The sequence below is a fragment of the Schistocerca piceifrons genome, chromosome 1 (assembly GCF_021461385.2).
Source record: "Schistocerca piceifrons isolate TAMUIC-IGC-003096 chromosome 1, iqSchPice1.1, whole genome shotgun sequence".
In the NCBI taxonomy this organism is placed as follows: Eukaryota; Metazoa; Arthropoda; class Insecta; order Orthoptera; family Acrididae; genus Schistocerca; species Schistocerca piceifrons.
Window position 1 is genome coordinate 1,059,409,346 of NC_060138.1, and position 21,899 is coordinate 1,059,431,244.

A 21,899-nucleotide genomic window follows, 5' to 3' on the forward strand; every position below is an offset into this window, starting at 1 on the left:
TCAAAAGTATCGGGACACCCCCCAAAACATACGTTTTTCATATTAGGTGCATTGTGCTGCCACGTACTGCCAGGTACTCCATATCAGCGACCTCAGTAGTCATTAGACATCGTGAGAGAGCAGAATGGTGTGCTGAGCGGAACTCACGGACTTCGAACGTGATCAGGTGCCCCTTGTGTCATACGTCTGTAAGCGAGATTTCCACACCCCTAAACATCCGTAGGTCCACTGTTTGCGATGTGATAGTGAAGAGACACGTACAGCAGAAAAGTGTACAGGCCGACCTCGTCTATTGACTGACATAGACCGCTGACAGTTGAAGAGGGTCGTAATGTGTAATAGGCAGCCTTCTATCCAGACCATCAGATAATAATTCCAAACTGCATCAGGACCCACTGCAAGTACTATGACAATTAGGTGGGAGGTGAGAAAACTTGGATTTCATAGTCGAGCGGTTGCTCATAAGCCACACATCACGCCCGTAAATGCCAAACGATGCCTCGCTCGCTTTTGGACGATTGAACAGTGGAAAAACGTTGAGTGCAGTGACGAACCACGGTACACAATGTGACGATCCGATGGCAGGGTGTGGGTATGGCGAATGCCCGGTGAACGTCATCTGCCAGCGTGTGTAGTGCCAACAGTAAAATTCGGAGGCTGTGATGTTATGGTGTGGTCGCGTTTTTTGTGGAGGTGGCTTGTGCCCCTTGTTGTTTTGCGTGGCAGTATCAAAGCACAGGCCTACATTGATGTTTTAAGCACGTTTTTGCTTCCCACTGTTGAAGAGAAATTCGGGGATGCTGATTGCATCTTTCAACACGATCGAGCACCTGTTCATAAGGCACGGCCTCTGGCTGAGTGGTTACACGACAGTAACATCCCTGTAATGGACTAGCCTGCACAGAGTCCTGACCTGAATCCTATAGAACACCTCTGGGATGTTTTGGAACGCCGACTTCGTGCCAGGCCTCACCGACCGACATCGATACCTCTCCTCAGTGCAGCACTCCGTGAAGAATAGGCCGCCACTCCCCAAGAAACCTTCCAGGGCCTGATTGATGCATGACTGCGAGAGTGGAAGCTGTCATCAAGGCTAAGGGTGGGCCAACACCATATTGAATTCCAGCATTACCGACGGAGGGCGCCACGAACTTGTAAGTCATTTCCAGCCATGTGTCCACTTTTGATCAAATAGTATATATTCACTGTTGAGCCAAAATAATTATCGTCAGCGCCGACTGCAAGAATGAATGAATGCCACCTGGTCGCTTTGCAAGCTCGTTGACACCACACGGGAGGTACGTAAGCGGAAGGGAGATCAATGGAGAATCATTCTGGCGACTACACGGACCACAAATGGGGGAAATCCACTGACACAAGCGACCTTGACAAAGGCTAGGTTGTAATGACTCATCATCTAGGAACGAGCATGTAGGAAGAGACGGAGTTGGCTGACTGTTCTCCTGTTACCTGCTACTATCGGAAGTAGCGGAAGAACGGTGAAAACACGACGCCTCATCACAGAACGTAGAAGCCCGCTCTGTGTACCGAGATAGGTTAAAATGGTTCTGAGCACTATGGGACTTAACATCTGTAGTCATCAGTCCCCTAGAACTTAGAACTATTTAAACCTAACTAACCTAAGGACATCACACACATCCATGCTCGAGGCAGGATTCGAACCTGCGACCGTAGCAGTCGCGCGGTTCCGGACTGAGCGCCTAGAACCGCTAGACCACCGCGGCCGGCACCAAGATAGGAACCGATCTGTGACAGATATGACGACAGACAACTATGTTGGTGCAGGCACAAATGTTTGGAAGCACTCCGTCTTGTGTACATGGGACTCCGCTGCAAGCGACCGCTTCGTGTTCCCATTCTACCCAATGACATCGTCAATTACGACTGCAGTGGGCCTGAGATTATAAGGTTGATTGGTGGAGCACTGGAAACGTATCGCCTTGTCGGATGGGGCAGGTCGATGATTGTGTCCGGACATGTTGTAACCCAGGCGAACGGCTGCTCGAAACACACACGACGCCGAGGTTGCATGATGGTGGTGCCAGTTACATGCTATGGGGGCGCTTGACTGCGCTTCCGTGGGGCCTGTGGTAGTAATCGAAAGCACCGTGACTGCTGTGCACTACATGAACATTATTGCAGACTATCTGCATTCCTACATGCTTGATGTATTCCCTGACGATGATAGTATCTTCCAGAAAGATAACTTTTCTTGTCACTGAGCCAGAATCGCGTCACAGTGGTTTCACAAGCACAATACTGAACCGACGTTGAACTCTTGTCTACCAAATTCATCTGATCTGAAAGCAATGGAACTCATCCCGGATGCTATAGGGCACCAGCTTTGCTCCCACAAAACCACCGGTCTCAATTTGCGGGAATTTTGTGACTCGTGTGTAGACATTTGCTGCTGCATACCTCCTGAAACCTATTAAGAACTTGCCTAATCCATACCAAGTAAAATTGTTGCTGTATATTGTGTTCCAAAGTTGGGCGAACACTCAAACAGGTGGCGTAATTTTTTAGCTCTTCAGAGTATGGAAGTACGGTGGTTGCTGTTACAAGGTTCTTCAAGGAAGCTACAAGATGCCAAGAACCGTTATTGTACCTGTAATTGGATTAGCGCCGTTCCTATCTGTACGAGGAAATGTTCCTGACGAATGGATAAGAGCGCAAGTCATACCGGTGTACAATAACACCAGAAGAAATTATTCACAGAACTGTTGCTCTGTTCCACTGACATCTTATTTTCAGGAGAATGCTAGAATATATTAAGAGTTCATAGTGCTCTATCAAGAACAAGTTGACATTCTGCCTGGTAACAAGATGTTGACCTCGTAAAGCCCAGATGTGCTTTACTACTGTATATCCATTATTTCGACCTTCTACTCCTTCCGTTCAATACTGAAGCTACTAATGCTAAGAAAAATACTTTGACATTAAACAAGCTTATGAATGGACTGAAAACTAGATTAAGAGTCATCTCAAACGTTGAAGTAAATTCGAGAGTGTGTCAAGTAATTATGACTGGACCATTAAAATTTATATTACGCATCAATAACATAGCTGACGGTGTCCTTTGTAGTCTCAAAGTTATTGCGTTTGATATAATCATCCTTTCCGTACTAAATTTTGGCCGTACCTGATGAGTTACGGACAAAATACAAGCCTGGTGCAAATCCTGACAACTAGTTCTTACGTAGGGAGTTAAACTGTGCATTTCAAGCAATGTAAAAATGTAGTAGCATATAAGTAAACGAATGTCGAGTCACAACTGGACAAGTTATGTCATTCAAGTACCTGCAAGTAACTATATATGGCAGGCTTCGTGTCACTGCAATTCGACTGCTTATAACTAGATTGTGAGCTATGTCCGCAAGAGGCCGGATTGACAAGGAGTACTATGGGCGCATACAACAGGAAAGGTCGGTCACCGGCCTGCCTGCCCCACGTGAGAGTGGAACAGAAATGCTGCCAAATCTGAACTGGCAGACGCTTGATGGAGGACGCCAAATACCTCGCGAAAACCTACTTGAAATTCCATAAACCGGTTTTCGGAGTGGAATCCACAGGTCTTCCCAAACACTGTACTTAGCTGTGAAGAGAAATTCAGTCTAATAAAAACTGAACAGACGCACGTAAGCAGTCATGATTCTACTATTAATTCTTGAATAGAACGGGAATTAACTTTAAAATGTGACACAATAAAAAAAGATCCTCTGCTATATCCTTCACAGTTGTTCATTGATTATAAATACTGAGATAGTTGCTTGTGTACACATACAGGGAATCACATCTATGAGCAGAGTAACTGGATTCATTTCGTACTGGAAACTTCTGCACGTAAGCTGCTTCTGGAAGCAATAACTACATTTCTGCAACTTAAAAGAGATAACGTCAGTGATTCCCGGTATAGATTTACTAGTGAGACGCTAGTTTAAAGAAAGTAGTCATTTTATAATAAATTGTCTTATCAAATATTTCCTTGTTTTGTAAGGTAGTTCCCACACGCTTCGACATCGAGTGGTGACAATGAACTGATCGCAGCATGGTTACGAAAGCTATCAGTAGGGTGTTTTTCCGTTGTAACCAGTGTGGAACTGTTCGCAGCATGGTTCCGAAAGCTATCAGTAGGGTGTTTATACGTTGTAACCAGTGTGTTTGACAGACTAATTGGCTCAAGGATTCTTTCAGTGCTCCTGCTGTAATCAGCGACTAAGTTTATAGCATGGACGCCATCATGACCTCTCGAGTGTCCTGACTGACCGTACTGTGATGGTGTAAACAGTCAAGAATTGAGGTAACGGTGGAACTTAAGTTTTACTTACTTGCAAATTTGCACTTCACAGATACGTGTGTGAATTCAGTCTTGATTGTAACTGTGATAGTAAATTAAATAAATTACCTTTTCGGCTCCAATTTAATTGTGGCGATACACAGCTTTGCACTCCAAATCTTAGTTTCAACACAACCAAACAACGTCCGGTTTCATTGCGATATCTGTGTGCTTAAAATAGCGCAACTCGTAAATTATGAGCTCAGTGATGCTAAACCACAATGCCTTAGAAAAAACAAAAACAAGAAAAGGTGCAGCCCACGATACAATGAAATGTTATCATACTAAACATTACTTCACGCAAGTGTTGTGTGCTTAGGAACAGCAGTGTCAGTTTACACTGCGACGTAAACAACTGATAAAATTTTTATGTCATACCATCCCGCGGCTGACAATACATCAATCTATCAGGACGTTTGTAAGAATAATCGAAAGAAAAATGTTTCAGTAGTTACTCATTATTATATTCAAATGGCCGTGTTTACAAACACACGTTTCTCGCCGGTAAGGGCTACAATGAATCCACCAATGACCTCGTTGGAGCCGGAGGAAGTGTGTAGAAGGAATAAGCGTACGATTGGTCTTCTTCCGTTGGGAATAGACGTGAACTTACCAATACTCCATCTCTTCTGTGAGAGTTGCTTCACAAGGCACAAACAATAAAATCCAAAATGGAAACGAAACAAAGCGGCAAGCAGACCGGAGGACCACAATTTTTTCCAGTGCACTGTTTTTCCGCGATCTCGTCGACGCGCACTTTGCTCAGTGCAGCGGGCTGCAGGGTCAGAAGCGGCCTACTCCGGCGTTCGCGTCGCGTCCGTGCCGACCTCGTGCCCGCCGCGTCCAGACTGCCCGGGCATCGCCGCCGAGCGTTTGTTGACGACTCGGTTTCCGAGCAACGCCGCTAGGGGCGCCAGCGTCCTCCAGCACCGGGCCCTGGGCTCCGCAGCGGGGCACGAGAGCGCAAAGACGGAAAACAATGGCCCCCTAAAAAAAACCGTCCCTCTGCCTGTCAGATGAGTGGGCGAGCCGTTTAGACCGGAGCTTTAGGAAACAGAAGGGACACCGGCGGTGTAAATTCGCAAACCGCAAAGCGACGATCATATCTGAGCCGCAGCGGCTGTGAACAGCAAACTGACCACGTCGGGTTATCCATCACTCAGCTATCACACAACTGCGCAATAACGAGTGGAAGTAAACATCGCAGTAGACAGTATGATCGCTGACAATGCTGCGACTTTCACGATTTTCAAAAGTCGACGTTTAGCTCTCATGACTAGGAAGCCATCTACAGGTTTTGTTCAAATGGTTCAAATGGCTCTAAGCACTATGGGACTTAACATCTGAGATCATCACTCCTCTAGACCTTAGGACATCACACACATCCAAGCCAGAGCCAGGATTCGAACCTGCGACCGTAGCAGCAACGCGGCGTTTTGTTCATCTTTGGAAATTTTCATTTCGCTTGAGGAAGTGTACAGCAGTTACCGTTACAAAAACACTGCTGTATACTTTCTCAGCATCAGAACATCAGCTTTTCTTATTGGATAGACTGATCAGCCAGAAGAATATGACCACCTTTAGATCTAGCGACTTGGGGGGTGGGGCAGCACATCAATTGAGACTCGCCACTGTGCTCCTAGGACTACTCCATCACACTCCTGGCCTTATTAAATGGCGCATTATCTTGTGGAAAAATGCCGCTGCCGTCGGGAAACAGGATCGTCATGAAGGAGTGTACATGGTCTGCAACCAGTGTACGGTACTCCTTGGCCATCATGGTGCCTTTCACGAGTTACATTGACCTATGTGTGCCCACGTGAATGTTTCCCAGAGCGTAATATAGCCGCCGCCAACTTGTCTCCGTCCCACAGTACAGGTGTCAAGGAGTTGTTACCCTGGAAGATGACGGATTCGCGTCCTCCCATCTGCATGATGAAGAAGGTATCGGGGTTCATCAGCCCGTGCAACGATCTGCCACTTCGCCAACGCCCAGTGCCGATGGTCACGTGCCCATTTCAGTCTTAGTTGCCGATGTCTTGGTGTTAATACCAGCACATGCCTGGATTGTCGGCTGTGGTGGTCCATCATTAAGAGCGTTCGGTGCAATGTGTGTTCAGACACACTTGTACTCTGCCCAGCGGTGAAATCTGATGTTAGTGCTGCCACAGTTCGTCGCCTGTCCCGTTTTACCAGTCTGCCCAGCCTGAGACGTCCAACATCAGTAATGAGGGTTGGCTGCCCAACCCCACGATGTCCGTACATGGTTTCATTTTGGCTTCGCCACGTCTTGAAGACACTCACCACAGCAATCCTCGAACACTCGACAAGCCGTGCAGTTTCCGAAATGCTCGTGCCGAGTGCCTGGGCTATCACAATCTGCCCTCATTCAAAATCCGATTGCACACACGGCCAGCACGCTCGCTGATACTACATGCACCGTGCTTGTGTCTGACTAGCAGTCATTCCTCGGCGTGTGACGCTGCTATGGCCTGGATGGATTTATATCGATAGTATGTCGGTGGTCATAATATACACTGATAAGCCAGAACATTCAGTTCTAGGCGCTTCAGTACGAACCGCGCTGCTGCTACGGTCTCGGGTTCGAATCCTGCCTCGGGCATGGGTGTGTGTGATTTCCTTAGGTTAGTTAGGTTTAAGTAGTTCTAAGTTCTAGGGGACTGATGGCCTCAGATGTTAAGTCCCATAGTGCTCAGAGCCATTTGAACCAGAACATTAAGTATGACTGATTCATTCTTAAATCTGATCAGTTGTATTGGAAAACTCTTATTAGGTGTACCCGAAATTCACAAACAAAATTTCGGAGGTTATTCAGGATTATTTTTCTAGTATTTTGTTAGAAGTAGCCGATGGTCTCCGGTGGCTCGTTACAGAGCAATTGTATTTAGTTTGATTTTTTTACCCTCATTTATCTTCGTACTTGTATTTTGCCGGGAATAGCTGGACAACAGTGCAGTTGTCTACGGTACGCGCTTGATGTCTTGTTTGGAAACAAACTTGTTCCACTCACTCACAGTAGCCGCTGTTGACAACGGTTATGCCCCACTTTACTCTTCGCCCTTGAGCCTGCATTCAGTACGGCTATGTTCTGTCTCGGGTATGTTTATGCGGTGGTGTTAGCTGCGCGTTAACGGTGACACGCAGCAGTATGGATAGGTTTACTGGTGAATAGCCGGCTGATACGCGCTTCGCGTGTGGGTTCACAGAATGCAGTGGAAAAACAGCACCACGACGCTACTCTGAGCTGTTCCCGTAGCAATGACAACCGCTTCACAGTGCGTTTGCATCTGAGGACAGTTGCATTACTTTGTGTTGTACGATTTGATGATTACATCATTTCAGGTTTTTCACTGAGTTGAAGGGCAAGAATGATAATTACATTATTACATACGCGAGATACATATCGACCAACTCTTCATCAGCGCAACTATCTGGGTGGCTTGCGGAGTATAGATGTTGTAGATGACGTCACCTCTTACGATACTCCTCTCGAGTAACTCAGTACAGAGAACCAAACTTAAGTGTTTCTGATGCAGACTGGATTACCACTAATAATGATACACATAACGTCACTCTAGGGGATATTTCAAAGAAGTTTGGAATTTAACTCGGGTCTCTGACAGAATGTTTGGTGATTAGGAACTTTTCGAATCACTCTATTCTTTTTTGCCATGCAGTTACTGACGAAGTAAGTTACGTCTGTGACTAAGACTCGAACCAGCGACCTTCTTGTCGAGTGGCACAGCTACGGACTCTGCATAGAAGTCTCCTCTGTTGGTAACTTCTTGCCAGTTGATTAATAGATGGAGGTTTTCCGTTAACTAAATAAAACAAAAATAGACACACAAATTCTATGCAACGAATTTGAGAAAGAGAAGGAAATAAGGAATACGGCTGAATCAAACATTAGTCATGCTCCTTGAGTCGAGCAGAAGGCAGAGTGTAGTCGTCTAGCGCTTTCTGCAACGTTACCAGTTTTGTGAGTGTGTCATCTATATACTATGTAGGTATTCGTAACACTCTCGTTCGCCATCTATTTAAAACAAAAAAAAGACTCGTCCAAGAATGTAACAACGCTTGCAGATCGGCAGCGATATACACTATCTGATCAAAAGTATCCGGACGCTTATTAGTGGACATTTGTATGGGCTGTGTTCATCCTTCGCCTTCATGGCGGCTTGACCTCCGCTGAGGACACTTTCGATAAGGTGTTGGAATATCTGTTGTGGAATGGCAGCCGATTCTTCCTAAGGAGCCGAAACCAAAGAAGGTAGTGGTTTTCTACGCTGGGGCCTGCAGAGCAGTCGACGATCCGGAATGAGGTTTTCACTCTGCAGCGGAGTGTGCGCTGATATGAAGCTTCCTGGCAGATTAAAACTGTGTGTCGGACCGAGACTCGAACTCTTTTCGCCTTTCGCGGGAAAGTGCTCTACCATCTGAGCTACCCAAGCACGACTCACGACCCTTGCTCACAGCTTGAATTCTGCCAGTACCTCGTCTGCTACCTTCCAAACTTCACAGAAGCTCTAGATTCGCAGAAGAGATTCTGTGAAGTTTGGAAGGGCTTGCACCAGGGAAGAACAGCGTTCTGTTATTCGGTTTTTGCGTAGTGAAGGTGTGAAACCTACTGAAATTCATCGACGAATGAAGGTTCAGTACGGTGATGCATGTTTGTCACTGCAGCAAGTCTACGAATGGAGTAGGAAGTTCGAAAATGGTGTGACTTTAGTGGAAGATGCTCCTCGTCCAGGTCAGGCACAACGAGTTGTGACTCCCCAGAACATTGCACCAGTTGAAGCCATAGTGAAGGAAAATCGCCGGATGACACTGAATGACTTTGCAGCATGTTTACAGATTAGTCATAGGTCAGCACACCACATTGTGCATGATGTGCTCCAGTTTCACAAAGTGTCTGCAAGATGGGTGCCACGGCAGCTGACTCCTGAAATGAGAGAACGACGTGTTGATGCTTGTGAAGAACTTCTTCGGCGCTTTGAACGAGAAGGTCATGGCTTCCTTGCAAGAATCGTTACTGGGAACGAAACCTGGGTTCACTTCCACCAACCGGAAACGAAGAGAGACAGCAAGGAATGGCGCCATTCTTCATAGCCAAAACCAAAGAAGTTGCGAGCAGACCCGTCAGCAGGCAAGGTTATGCTGACTCTCTTTTGGGACCAAAAAGGCCTCATTTTGGAGCATTACATGCCTACAGGGACCACTGTCACCAATGCATCATACACAGATCTAAAAAATCATCTGCGGCCTGCAATCAAATCAAAGCGACGTGGATTGCTCTCAGCAGGTGTCCTTTTGCAACATGACAATGCAAGGCCCCACACTGCCTGTACAACAGTTGCAATAATTACAGACCTGCATTTTGAGTGTCTTCCTCATCCACTAAACTCATCAGACCTTGCCGCAAGTGATTTCCGTAAGTTTGGACCACTCAAAGACGCAATGGGAGGAAAGAGGTTCCGTTCTAATGAAGAGGTACGCCACGCGGTGCATGTGCGGTTGCGCGGACTACCAAAAGAATTTTTTTCTATAGGAATTTATGCACTTTGTAAGCGCTGGACGACGTGCACTGAGCGTGGGGAAGATTATGTTGAAAAGTGATACAGCTTTGTATCACTTCTGCACAATAAATAATATTTAAAAATATTTAAGGTTTTCATTTGACTTACCCTCATAAGATGCAATGTCCCTTCGGACATTGTGGTGTGATAAAGTAGACGATTAGTTGACTGGGTCTGTTGTGTTGCCCCGTAGCGTTACAAGACCTCGTTATCTACAATTTCTTGGGAATGAGCTTCCACCACCACTGGAAGAGGTTCCTTTTGTTGTAAGATTGGGTATGTTCTTCCAGCATGGCACTGCCCCTTTACATTCTAGTAATCAGATGATACGTCATCTAAAACTAACATTCCCTGGAAGGTGTATCGACATCCAACGAAGCTCCTGGACAGCTGCTAACGTAATATTAGTAGTAAGTGGACTTGCGTATTGTGTTGCAGTGCCATTTGCTGCAGTGTTCCGTTCGATTTTCTTCAGCTGCTAGTGCAAGTCGTCTTGAGTTTTGGCAATAAAAACCAATAGTTATGGTCACATCCCTGGAAAACAGTGTGCAGTAAACGACTCCTCGTTATCCTACCAGGCGCGTAGAATCGTCTTATCTGAATGGCCACAGAACTGTTTTTATGAGGCGTTGATTTTTTGTTGGAGTTTACCCCTAAGGTAATACTTTATGTTGATATAAAGGCACTGGTTTCAAATTACAAGTAAGAATTCTGGATAGGAATCGTCGACGCGACTCACTGGTTCACTGACGTCAAGCTTTTTTTAGTTAAAGCGTGTGAAACCTCTACACAAAATTTTTGAAAGTCCACCAAGCAATAAACATGTCACACGATGGTCAGTTGGCCATAATGGCAGTCGGATGGCTGAGATAGACCATCACGGGTTAAAGGATCTGACGGATTTTCATGAAAGGTCGATGGATTACTGCACTGACAAATGTCTTCCTGTGGATTTTCTGGATAGCACAGTAATGTACCTCACGTAGAATGAATGTTGTTGACACTTTGTCCGAAAAGAAATGTTAAAGCATTACACATGCCTGTAACAGTTACAAACATTATTTGTTCCTGTAACAGTTGTGAACTGATTCAGCTAATCATGATTGGTTTCGGCTGTTATGTTCAGTTGCGTACTGGTTGGTTACAGCACAACAGAAAACATTCGTCGTCTCGAATTTCCACCCGAACATTAAAATAACATTAAATAATCCATTTGAACTCATTAGCAATTGTATACTTCGAAGACTGTACCCAGGTTCCCAGAAAAGTTATGTCATTGGTCAAAGTTCGTTTTCCACCTAAGCGTTGAAGTCTCCGAGCCCGTAAAGTGGGAGGGGCTTTATATTTGTTCCACACGTGATTTATGTGTTTCTATATGTTACACTTGATATGTACATCAGTTAAGTTCACTTTTATCTCAGTTTAACGAGTGGGCAGGTACTTAATGTGAACGAACTAAGGAGTTAGTTGACATAAAAGTTTTCTGAGTATGGTATAGTAGACCCAGAAGAAGGACACGGGCCGAAACGTTGGTTTCTCCAGAAGAGTGTTTCACAGTACGACGCAGTAAAATACTCAGAAAACTTTTATGTCAGCTGACTCTTGTCGCCGAAACCTACACAATTAAACTAAAGTGTTGTCTTTGTCATTCGAAATCTGTTTAGTAAATGATTTTTTTACAAAAATAATATTCTTACTCAACTTACCGATATTTACTCCTTGTGTCATTCAAGTTACTTGCCTTCTTTACACACAGACTTGTGTAAACGGTTTTTCTACTTTGCCGTGTGGTTTTCGAAACATACATTTGCAATGTCCTCTTGTGTCTGTGAAAAATATTCCTTAAGTCATCGATGGTATAGAAATGGTATCTTTTCAATTCAATTTTAATTTTTATTTAAAAAACAAGAAAAAGTCACATGATGCGAGGTCTGTGGAGTATGGTGACTTGAGGTGCACAGTCATGGCGAACTGAAAAGAAGAAATTGGACAGGCGCGTTTTTTCATATGGAACTATGAATTGTTTTGCCCCAGCTGTATGCAATTGTGCGAATTTTCTTGCATGACTGGCCTAGTTTGAAAATCATTCCGTCTACTGCAGCGAACAGGTGGGTTTTGCAGCGAAAACACAGGTTGATAGGAACTACCGCACTTTAGCACCATTTTCGTCTAAACTGCATTCTGTTATCGTAGTGCATATCAGTACAAAACATACTGCTTCCCGCAGAATAATTTTGCCAAAGCAGGAGTATAAAACAGAAGGGCTGGCGAAACACCACTAGTTCATTCAACGCACCCACAAGGCAGGTGACACCGCATTCGAAAAGGAAGAGCGTCCGCGCACCTGCGGGAGCAGGAAGCGGACCAACCGTCCGTGGCGGGGAACAGAATGAGCGGCCATTTAAACACGGCCGTTGCAGTCCCTGCCAGCGGAACTCGCTCACACAGGACAGACGTGCAGTACCTCGTGAACAGCGCTCCCTGGCACTGAGATACAGGTGCCGCACATCTTAAAATGAGTCACGTTTGTTGCGCACGTCGGATCTACCATCAAGCACAACACGGACGCGTTTACTTGCATATGAGATATCAATTTGTACTTATCAGTATTAAAGTTGGTTCAAATAACTTAGAGAGCAGATCAATGGGCTCATTTCAAAATAGAAACATGGTTTGCGCTGATAAACCAAAACATATATCACTGCCGACAGCGAGAGTAAAGAGCAACTGGTAGCCTTGCGGGCTCGTGACCCAGTAAGGAAAGTACAAAAGCACTCCGTCTTCAGGCCACAGGTGGCCCATCGGGACCATCCGACCGCCATGTCATCCTCAGATGAGGATGCGGATAGGAGGGGCGTGTGGTCAGCACACCGCTCTCCCGGTCGTTGCGATGGTTTTCTTTGACCGGAGCCGCTACTGTTCGGTCGAGTAGCTCCTCAATTTGCATCACGAGGCTGAGTGCACCGCGAAAAATGGCAACAGTACGTGGCGGCTCGGATGGTCACCCATCCAAGTGCCGGCCACCCCCGACAGCGCTTAACTTCGGTGATCTGACGGGAACCGGTGTATCCACTGCGGCAAGGCCGTTGCCAAGGAGAGCACAGGGTGATTATAATTGAAGTTAAATTTTCAAATCGCTGCAAAAATAACACCATTTGTCAGAATGACGTCAAATTGCAACGGAATATTATCAGAGAAGGGGGAAAACGTATGGCATAAGAAAAATAAATAGTTACAAAATGTAGCAATAGGTGGTGCTGTAAGAACACCACTTAATAGTGGTCGACTACAAATGACAAATGAATCGTACAACAACGCCTAAGGTGTACGTTTGACGTTAAACAAACTGTACTACTCAGTGTGCATGGGTGTACAGGTGCGATACTGTTAGTTATGTAACTAACGGCAAGGTCATATCACATCGGATGGGAAAAATCGGTTTTTAATTGCCCTGTGATCAAAAACCGCATAAAACGCATCAATTACATCAGTTTTTAATTGTCCTGAGGCCAAAAACCACATAAAAAGCATTAATCAATATCAAATTGAATTATTAATTTCCGTGTGACTGGCGCAAAACATGTTCAACACGTTGTTCACCGTTTCTTGCAACAAGCTGAAATCGAGAAACATCATATTCCACAACTGATCGAAGTGTTTCCGGGGTCACGTTCAGAATGTGTTTCGCAATGTGTACCTTCAATGCAACTAAATTTGCAATCGGGACACTCAAGCAATATCTTTCAGATAGCCCCACAGCCAGAAGTGATTACTCTAGCATTTCCGAAATGGTGCTGCAGCAGCTGCTTAACTGGGTTTGCAATGTGCGGAGGTGCGCCGCCTTACATAAAAATGATCCCATTCACACATCCACGCCGTTGGAGAGCTCGAATGACGTGGTTGCGCAAAAGACACTCACAGCGCTTACAAGGTACGGTACAGGTAATAGGTCCCGACGCACCTGTATCTTCGAAAAAATATGGCCCTATGATCAATGATGCCGTAAACCCGCACCTTTTCAGGATGAAGTGGTATTGGTTGATTTGCGTGTGGATTTTCCGTTGCCCATATTCGACGATTTTGTGTGCTGAATATCCTGTCAGATGAAGTGGGCTTCGTCTATCTACAAAATCTTCCAAGGCCAATCATTGTCCGTTTCCATGCGAGCAAGAAATTCTAAAGCAAAGGTCTCTTTTTCTGACAGGTCAACAGGAAGCAACTTGTGCACATGGGTAATTCTGAATAGATAGCAAAGAAGGATGTTTCGTAGGATTTTAAGCGCCGAGCTCGCGGGTACGTCCAATGTTCGGGCAATTGTCCGTTCACTACACGTTTGCACACCACCACTCGTCTCCTGCTGCACTCCTCTGCCCACTGCTTCCACTGACGTCTAATCAATTCGTTTCCTTCCTCTACAAGATTGCGCACCAAAAGAATCCGTCTTTTCGAATTTCCGAATCATTTTCTCCAGACCCGCGGCAGTCATCGGACCAACGCCTTTTTTCAAGCCCTTCAGTGTCCGGAACTTCTGCAGAGCGACGTGTGCACAGTCATCGTTCTTGTAATACAGCTTTACAAGCAGAGCGCGATCCTGCATTGAGACAGTCATGGCGAACGTCTCAGACGCGAAAGGAGGAAAAGTAGCTTACAGATGCCGCTCTTCGGCCTATAGAATAACAGAAATCGTATAGGAAGACATAAAAACAGATAGATATGAATGTTAAAAACAGTTGGAATACATAAGAATCTGATGGAGGCGTTCGGTGGAAGACACATGACACATAAGCAAAGTCGACAGAGAACACAAACGAAGGCAGTCAGTTGTCCACCGAACGAAGGAACACACCGATGAGAACTCTGACGCACAGTAACGGCGAAAAACACTATTGCACAAAACACTAACGACGATCGAGTAAAAGCCGTGTACCCATCGTGTTTATACCAACTTCAATGGATAGTGCGCATGACAGGTGTTTTCATTTACATATTCTAACACATGCAACGCCATCTATTGATCAATTTTCGCACTATTTTTTTTTCTTCTTCCATACATTTTCCCCCTTCTCCTATAATATTCCTTTCCAATTTGACGTCATTCTGACCAGTGGTGTTATTTCTACAGCACTTTGAAAGTTTAACTTTAATTATAATCACCCTGTATATTCTGTTGATTCGTATCAACCGGCATCTAGGCACGATCATCTAGGAAACGGCGAAGCTGGTCGGCTGTCGGCATGCTGTTGCCGCGAGCATCTGTGGGAAATGGTTGAAGTACGATGAAACCAAGAGAGGTGACAAGGTGTTGGACGTACACGCCTCGTCACAGAACGTGGAGCCCAAAGACTTGTTCGTCATGAAAATCAGGGTAGGTGGCGATCTGTGGCAGATGTGACGCTGCTGGTGCAGTCACCAGTATTTCGGAGCATACCGTTCGGCGCACATTGTTAAACAGTAGACGACCCGCACTTGTTCTCACGTGGATCCAACGACATCGCCTATTACGTCTCCAATGGGAACGGAATCGTCGATATTGGACCATGGATCAAAGGAAACTTGTCGCTAGGACGGATGAATCACGTACCTTACATCACAAGGTCTACGGTCGTGTCCAGATACGCCGTCGTCCAGGCTTACCGCCGCTCCTCGAAACAAGTACCACGCCAGGGACGAAAGCCGCCGCGGGCAGTATTACGCTACGGGGAAGTCACCTAGGCTTCTATGACATTCACATTAGTAATCGCAGGCCCCCATGACAGCTGTGGACTACGTGAACATTATTGCGAACCATCAGCATTTCTTAGCTCGATCTCTTTCCCGACAGTGATGGCATCTTACAAGAGGATAACTGCCCCTGTCCCAAGGCCACAATCGTGCTACAGTGATACTGAACTCACTTTTGTGTCTTGAGTAATAAATTTCCTTGATTTTAACCTTATGGGATACGTCTGAGACACTGTCGGGCACCTGCTCCACGCCCACAATCCAGCGACCCGTAATTTATGGGAATTGTGTGACCAGACGTGTGGCGACCCATACCTCCGGGACGTACCAAGGACTTGTCGATCCGTGCCACACATAAGCGCTGCTGTATTGCGCTGCAAATGTCGACCAACACTATTTAGCAGGTGGCATCGTTTTGGCTCAACAGTGAGCAATACAAATTAAAAAAGTAACCACCATGAAATCAGGGACAAAACTTTAAATTTTTATTTACGAAGCGCTTCATAGGATTTGCTGCTGCACAAGAAACTGTTCCAGTCTTTGGCTCAGGTCCATTTGCTCTTGGAAAAATCAACAGTGTCGAAGTAACTAGAATATATTGAACTTTTGGTGCACAGTGGTTTTAGTGGATTAGTAAGGATGAATATTTTGGATCTGATGTGACACTACAGCAGTCCTGTGCATTTTCGTGGCGTACTTTCCCCGAGAGCTCTGCACCCGAGGTTTACACATTCAGTGTTTACGAACTTTACGAGAGATGTACTGGTATTCAAAGTTTCCTGGCTAATAGAGACGTTATAGAATATGTTATCTTAAAGTGTTCATCCTGTTGTTAGCGAAAACTGCCCGTTTATCTTTAAAAAGGAAGGAAAATCGAGTACCTATAGGATATGAGAGTTTACTGAACGTCGGACCTGTGGCATAGGAATGTTTTTTTATGTGTTTTGGAATGAAAAAGCCATGATTCCAAGACATTTTATTCATATTGGAACTCACTTCTTTGTTAGACGATCATCAGTAGATTCGGACAGGTAAAAAGTTGTGTGAACTCCCACGATCACGAAACATACGTATCACAATATTATTGAGATCCGTTGCATGTGTCATTAAAAATAACGCTAAAAAAGAAAAACACGCCAAATCTTACAATAAACTATGTCTCGGAAGACGAAAAAGTTTCGCCTACTTTTGATTTTAGTAATGACCACGTCAGGGGCCGAAAGGATGAGGAATAAAATTCCAGTTCTTAAAGTTTGTCAACTGAAACTAGTACACTACACTGCCAAGCCGAACAATGTTTCGGTGGTTGATCGATAATGGCCGCAACAGCACCTTGGCGGTAACCAGTAAACTCCCCATATTTTAAAAAATCGAATTCACACGTATAAAACAGCTAGAAACGTCTGATTAAAAATGAGTGAATGTGTTAAATATTTGACTTAAGTATGTAAGAGAGAAAAATGTTAGGAAAGGTTTCAAATCGTGCTCAAAGTTTGTTAGAATACACTGACTGCTCTCATTATGAAACACGGGATGAACATAAACTAGATAACTTGTGCTGCGTTTTAAGGAAAAATTAGTTTTTCACGCATAAAAATGTTTGTGAGGGCAAGTCTCTTGTACTGTGTGTCATACAGTGGTATATTCTTGCTGGCGCCTTCAGTGATGCCTGTGGATATATCTGCAAAGTGTCTTACGTACAGAATTAGCAGTAAAGAAGTAATAAATTAAAATGTCATCCGTGATTTTCAGGTTTTACTGCGCGCCGTTTTAAGCAAAAGCTAGGTTTTCACGCATCTGAATGTTTATACCTTTATATTCGTTGTACGATGGCATAATTTTCCAGATATATTCAGTGGAATATGTGGATACTGTCTGCGAACTGTGTTGCGAATAGAGTTGGGGATGCGAGTAGAGTTGATAGTAAAGAAGTAATAAATTGAAACGTCGTGCCTGAAGCTGCAATTTTACTGCATGAACAGCGGATATGTAAACGATAAAGAATTTTCCTTGCATCATTTTATCTGCAGGGGGGGGGGGGGGAGAGGGGGAGGAGGTGTGAGAGGGAGGGGTTGTCTGGGAAGGGGTGCGTGTGTAAGCGAGAAGCAGTTACGAAAATATTTGAAATTATGTGTAAAGTTTCTTGGAAGTAGCTAAGTGCTCGTATTTTCAAATACTGGATGAACAAAGACCAGACATTCGCATTTCGTCTGTTACGTTACCTCGAGACAAAAAAATGTTCAAACGTATGTGAATTCCTAAGGGACCAAACCGCTGAGGTCACCGGTCCCTATTCTTACAAACTACTTCAACTAACCTATGCTAAGAACGACACACAACCCATACTCGACGGAGGACTCGAACCTCCGGCGAGAGAGGCCGCGCAATCCGTGTGACATGGTGCCTCAAACCACGCGGCCACACCGCGAGACAAACACACGGTTTCTAACTATAATAATTGTCGTATTGTGCTAAACTTTTAATATAATGTTATACATTTTAATGAATGGGTTATGACAGCATTTTCAATTTTTAAATTCTGTCATTAATTACGCGAAATATCGGAAATCGAATTTTCGTTGCCCCTGGACACTGTTAGATAGGCAACCTGTAAGTCGGTTAGGGTATCGTGTCCAGGGTTCCGGGTTAGCACTAGAGCACTGATTTACAGAAACCTTGTAGCTTGTGCTGCAATTTCTCTTTCTAGCGTTAAATATCTTTCGTGAGGCACTCATCACGCAGAGAATAAAATACATAAGTTCGTATGTTAATGGTGGGGCTTCAAATGTTGTACCCTGAATTCTTTCGTTCGATGCATCAATGATCCGTTAATCAAAGGTGGCAGTTTATAAATCATATGATTAATGAAGTGCGGCACAGTGACAAAGCAATAATAATCCTTGCAAAAGAAATTATTTGTATTGTTGTGTGTGTATGGTAGATCGTAGATCGTCTCCGACTCCTGGCGATACGATCTGATGACGTTTAGGCACCTCCTCCTTGAACTGGATCTCCGTGAATATTGTTTTTTCCGAACACGGCAACTTTTTTTCCCCAGTACGTGTTCAGCTGTCTCCATGTTTGAGAAGCAGATTTAGTTTGGGCTCTAAAGACAAAATAGATTTTATTTTGGCCAAGGCTGAGTTATTGAAACATTTTCAGTTCTCGAAGTACTTTAGAAACTAGAAAGATCGAAAGTTGCATAGTGGTTACAGCTGCGCTTTAAATGTAGTTCACCAGTTACTCGTGCTTTTAGCTAGTTCTTACAGGCGGGGGATTTGTTTTTCTGCTCCTCAAGGATTGGGTGTAATGCTCTAAGACGTTTAAATGAACTGTTGACTGACTACAACTTACGGTTGGGGCATCTGTAACTGACGATAATCTTCTCTGTAAACGTGGACTGTGCGAACAGAGATCTTGTGGAACTCAGTTCCAGAGCGCCGTAGACGGTTACACCCCATGCCGTATTCCTTAATCGTCCGAAAGGCCTTCGGTATACGGCACCGCACTATCAAATGGTTCAAATGGCTCTGAGCACTATGGGAGTTAACATCTATGGTCATCAGTCCCCTAGAACTTAGAACTACTTAAACCTAACTAACCTAAGGACATCACACAACACCCAGTCATCACGAGGCAGAGAAAATCTCTGACCCCGCCGGGAATCGAGCCCGGGAACCCGGGCGTGGGAAGCGAGAACGCTACCGCACGACCACGAGCTACCGTACTATCGTTTAGTAATCAGAATATGAACATCGGACCAAAAATATGTCTGGCTTCAGGACTTTCTAGCTTGTAGAACACGGTCAGCGGATTGCTAACCAAAGGGGCCCGGGTTCGATTTCTGGCCGGGACGGAGATTTTCTCCGCTCGGGGACTGGGTGTTGTGTTGTCCTTACATTCCTATCGTCAAAACTGACATTACGGTCTTGAGACAGATGTAAGGGCACGTGCCGAAAGCCAGTGAATATTAAAAAAATTTGTTTTGAGCGGGACGAAATCATCAGTTGTGAAAGTAATTTCGTGAGTACTCCATTAGTGTGGAATAGCACCTTTACTTATTATACAGGGTATACAAGGAGGAATGGTCGATATTCAGAGATATGTCAGGAAGAAGACCGGTAAAAATGGGCTCTAAAATGCATTTCTTAAGACCTGTGAACACTTGTTTAGTAGAAGACATGTGTTTTGCAGTAGAGAAGATGAAAAAGTACTTAGAGCTCTTAAGGTCTGCATTTTAGAGCCAATTTTTACTACATGTTTTTGCTTCGAATGCTCGTTTCTGTGATATCCCTAAATATTGATTGTTCCTCCTGGGACACTCTGCATAAGATTTAGTGGTTAGCGTCAAAAGTCCCGTGAGATATTAGCGGACGAGGCTGTAGTTCATTTAAAGGTAACAAAGCCAGAAAACTTGCGAAACACAGGAGGGCCTCCGAAGTATCAACGAATGGAGCGAGGTCTGGCAGTTGATGCTGAACACAAATAAATCTAACGTATTGCGCGAAATAGGGAAAGAAACCCATCAGGATTCTATTACGATATTAGTAAGAGACTTCTGGAAAAAGTGTCAGCAGCTCATGGTCTTGTGTTTAGCGTTGCTGACTCTCGATCACAGTGTAACCTCCCCCTCTCTTATCAACCATAATGACAGTGAAAAATTAAACCGCGTGTACCTAACGGAAATTTGGGAAAAGCAATCGTCACCGAAGTTAATTTGTCGGCAAAGAGGGAGGAAAGGGTTACATGTAAATGAAAGGAAAAATGCAAATGAAATTGGTGGAAATTTATTTTGAGAAAAGGGTAAAATTAATAAAGAAAGTAAATGTGCGGTCGTTACGTAAACAGTTAATTGGCATTAATTAGATATTTGAGATTTGCGGAAAATTACGGTCGCCAGTCCTATGGACAACTAGTATAATAACTGAAAATGAAAGATAAATGCACATATAATTAGCACTAAAAGCGTGGCAACTGAAGGTTGACACGTGTTGTGTGAAAACTGAATGTCTGTCAGAAGTAATAAATTTCACTACACTCTGACTTAATTTAGCAAAAGAAATAATAAAAGCAGAAAATTGAAAGTTAATTTAGTGACTGAAATTAATAGTGAACTTTGTTTCTGAAGCACTACGAAATTCAATAAAATAAGGTTAGTCTTGGGCTGCCTCAACAATCATTTCAAAAGCTACTTGAATAAGTTCGTATGTTAATGGTGGGGCTTCAAATGTTGTACTCTGAATTCTTTCGTTCGATGCATCTATGATGAGATTGAATAAGAGATTTAACTTTGAACTTGAATTAAATGATTCTGAATAATTAACAATAGTAAAATTTAGTACGTACCAAGCTGAGCTGCAGTCACAGGTAAGCTAAAATATGGTAACAAAACTCGCACTCTTAATTTGTGCTTGTGTAATCTAAATATAGTAGCCAGCTATGAATACTTTAACTGAACTTTGAAATTAAAGCAGTGAAATGGAATGATATTACTTTAATGCTGGCGTTTGAATTTCAACGACACTCGGGTTCATTCCGGAAAAGGAAGGGACTCTGCTTGGTTATGCAATTGGGACAATGAGCAACAAAGGTTAATGCTACGTTGCTGTAATTTTTGAGGCAAATTGAACAGTTTGAAAAGCTGAGGTCTGCCATACACTTCTAAAACTTTACGTGCTTCCCGTCTCTTGTTGGTTGATTGAAGGTTTGGAGTCGTCGGTCGAGGAGGTGGCGACAGTCACTCATTGCCGGCCGTCGCTGTTGCAGAAGCTGGATGTTGGCGCGCCTTCTTCTCGACACGGTCACCAGGCGAAACGGGCTCTTGATGTGCGCCAGCTAATGCTTCCCGTCCGCGACACCGTGTCAGAAACTATCACAGCAAGTCGAGCGCAATTACATGCTGCCAAACCCCGAAAGCGCGGCAACTCGCGGGAGCGTCACACAACACACTTGCTCCACCGCCCTACTCCCGCCAGACTCCCTCTGCCCGCGCTCCATGCGGCAGATTTAACAATACCAAAGATCCTAAACACTTTGGTTCTCCACACGATCTATCGATGTAATCATTCGATAGCATAGTTTTCCCTAGGCCAGACACAGCGTAAAAATACAAATAATATTTACAAAACAAACCAACTATACATCGACATATATATATATATATATATATATATATATATATATATATATATATATATATTAGAATAATTACAATATATAAAGAC

General features: G+C 44.2%; 1 protein-coding gene and 1 pseudogene across 1 annotated transcript in view; both read right to left on the bottom strand.

Annotated features, from left to right (window-relative positions):
- Window positions 1-5,183, bottom strand: part of LOC124796726 — a 1,132,495-nt gene extending 1,127,312 nt beyond the window's left edge. Inside the window, exon 1 of the mRNA XM_047260718.1 lies at window positions 4,971-5,183. The gene's annotated coding sequence lies outside the window, so the exon portion shown is untranslated. The remainder of the gene's footprint in view (window positions 1-4,970) is intronic.
- A 7,744-nt stretch (window positions 5,184-12,927) lies between these two features.
- On the bottom strand, window positions 12,928-13,045 carry LOC124726466 (annotated as a pseudogene).
- Window positions 13,046-21,899: the final 8,854 nt, after the last annotated feature.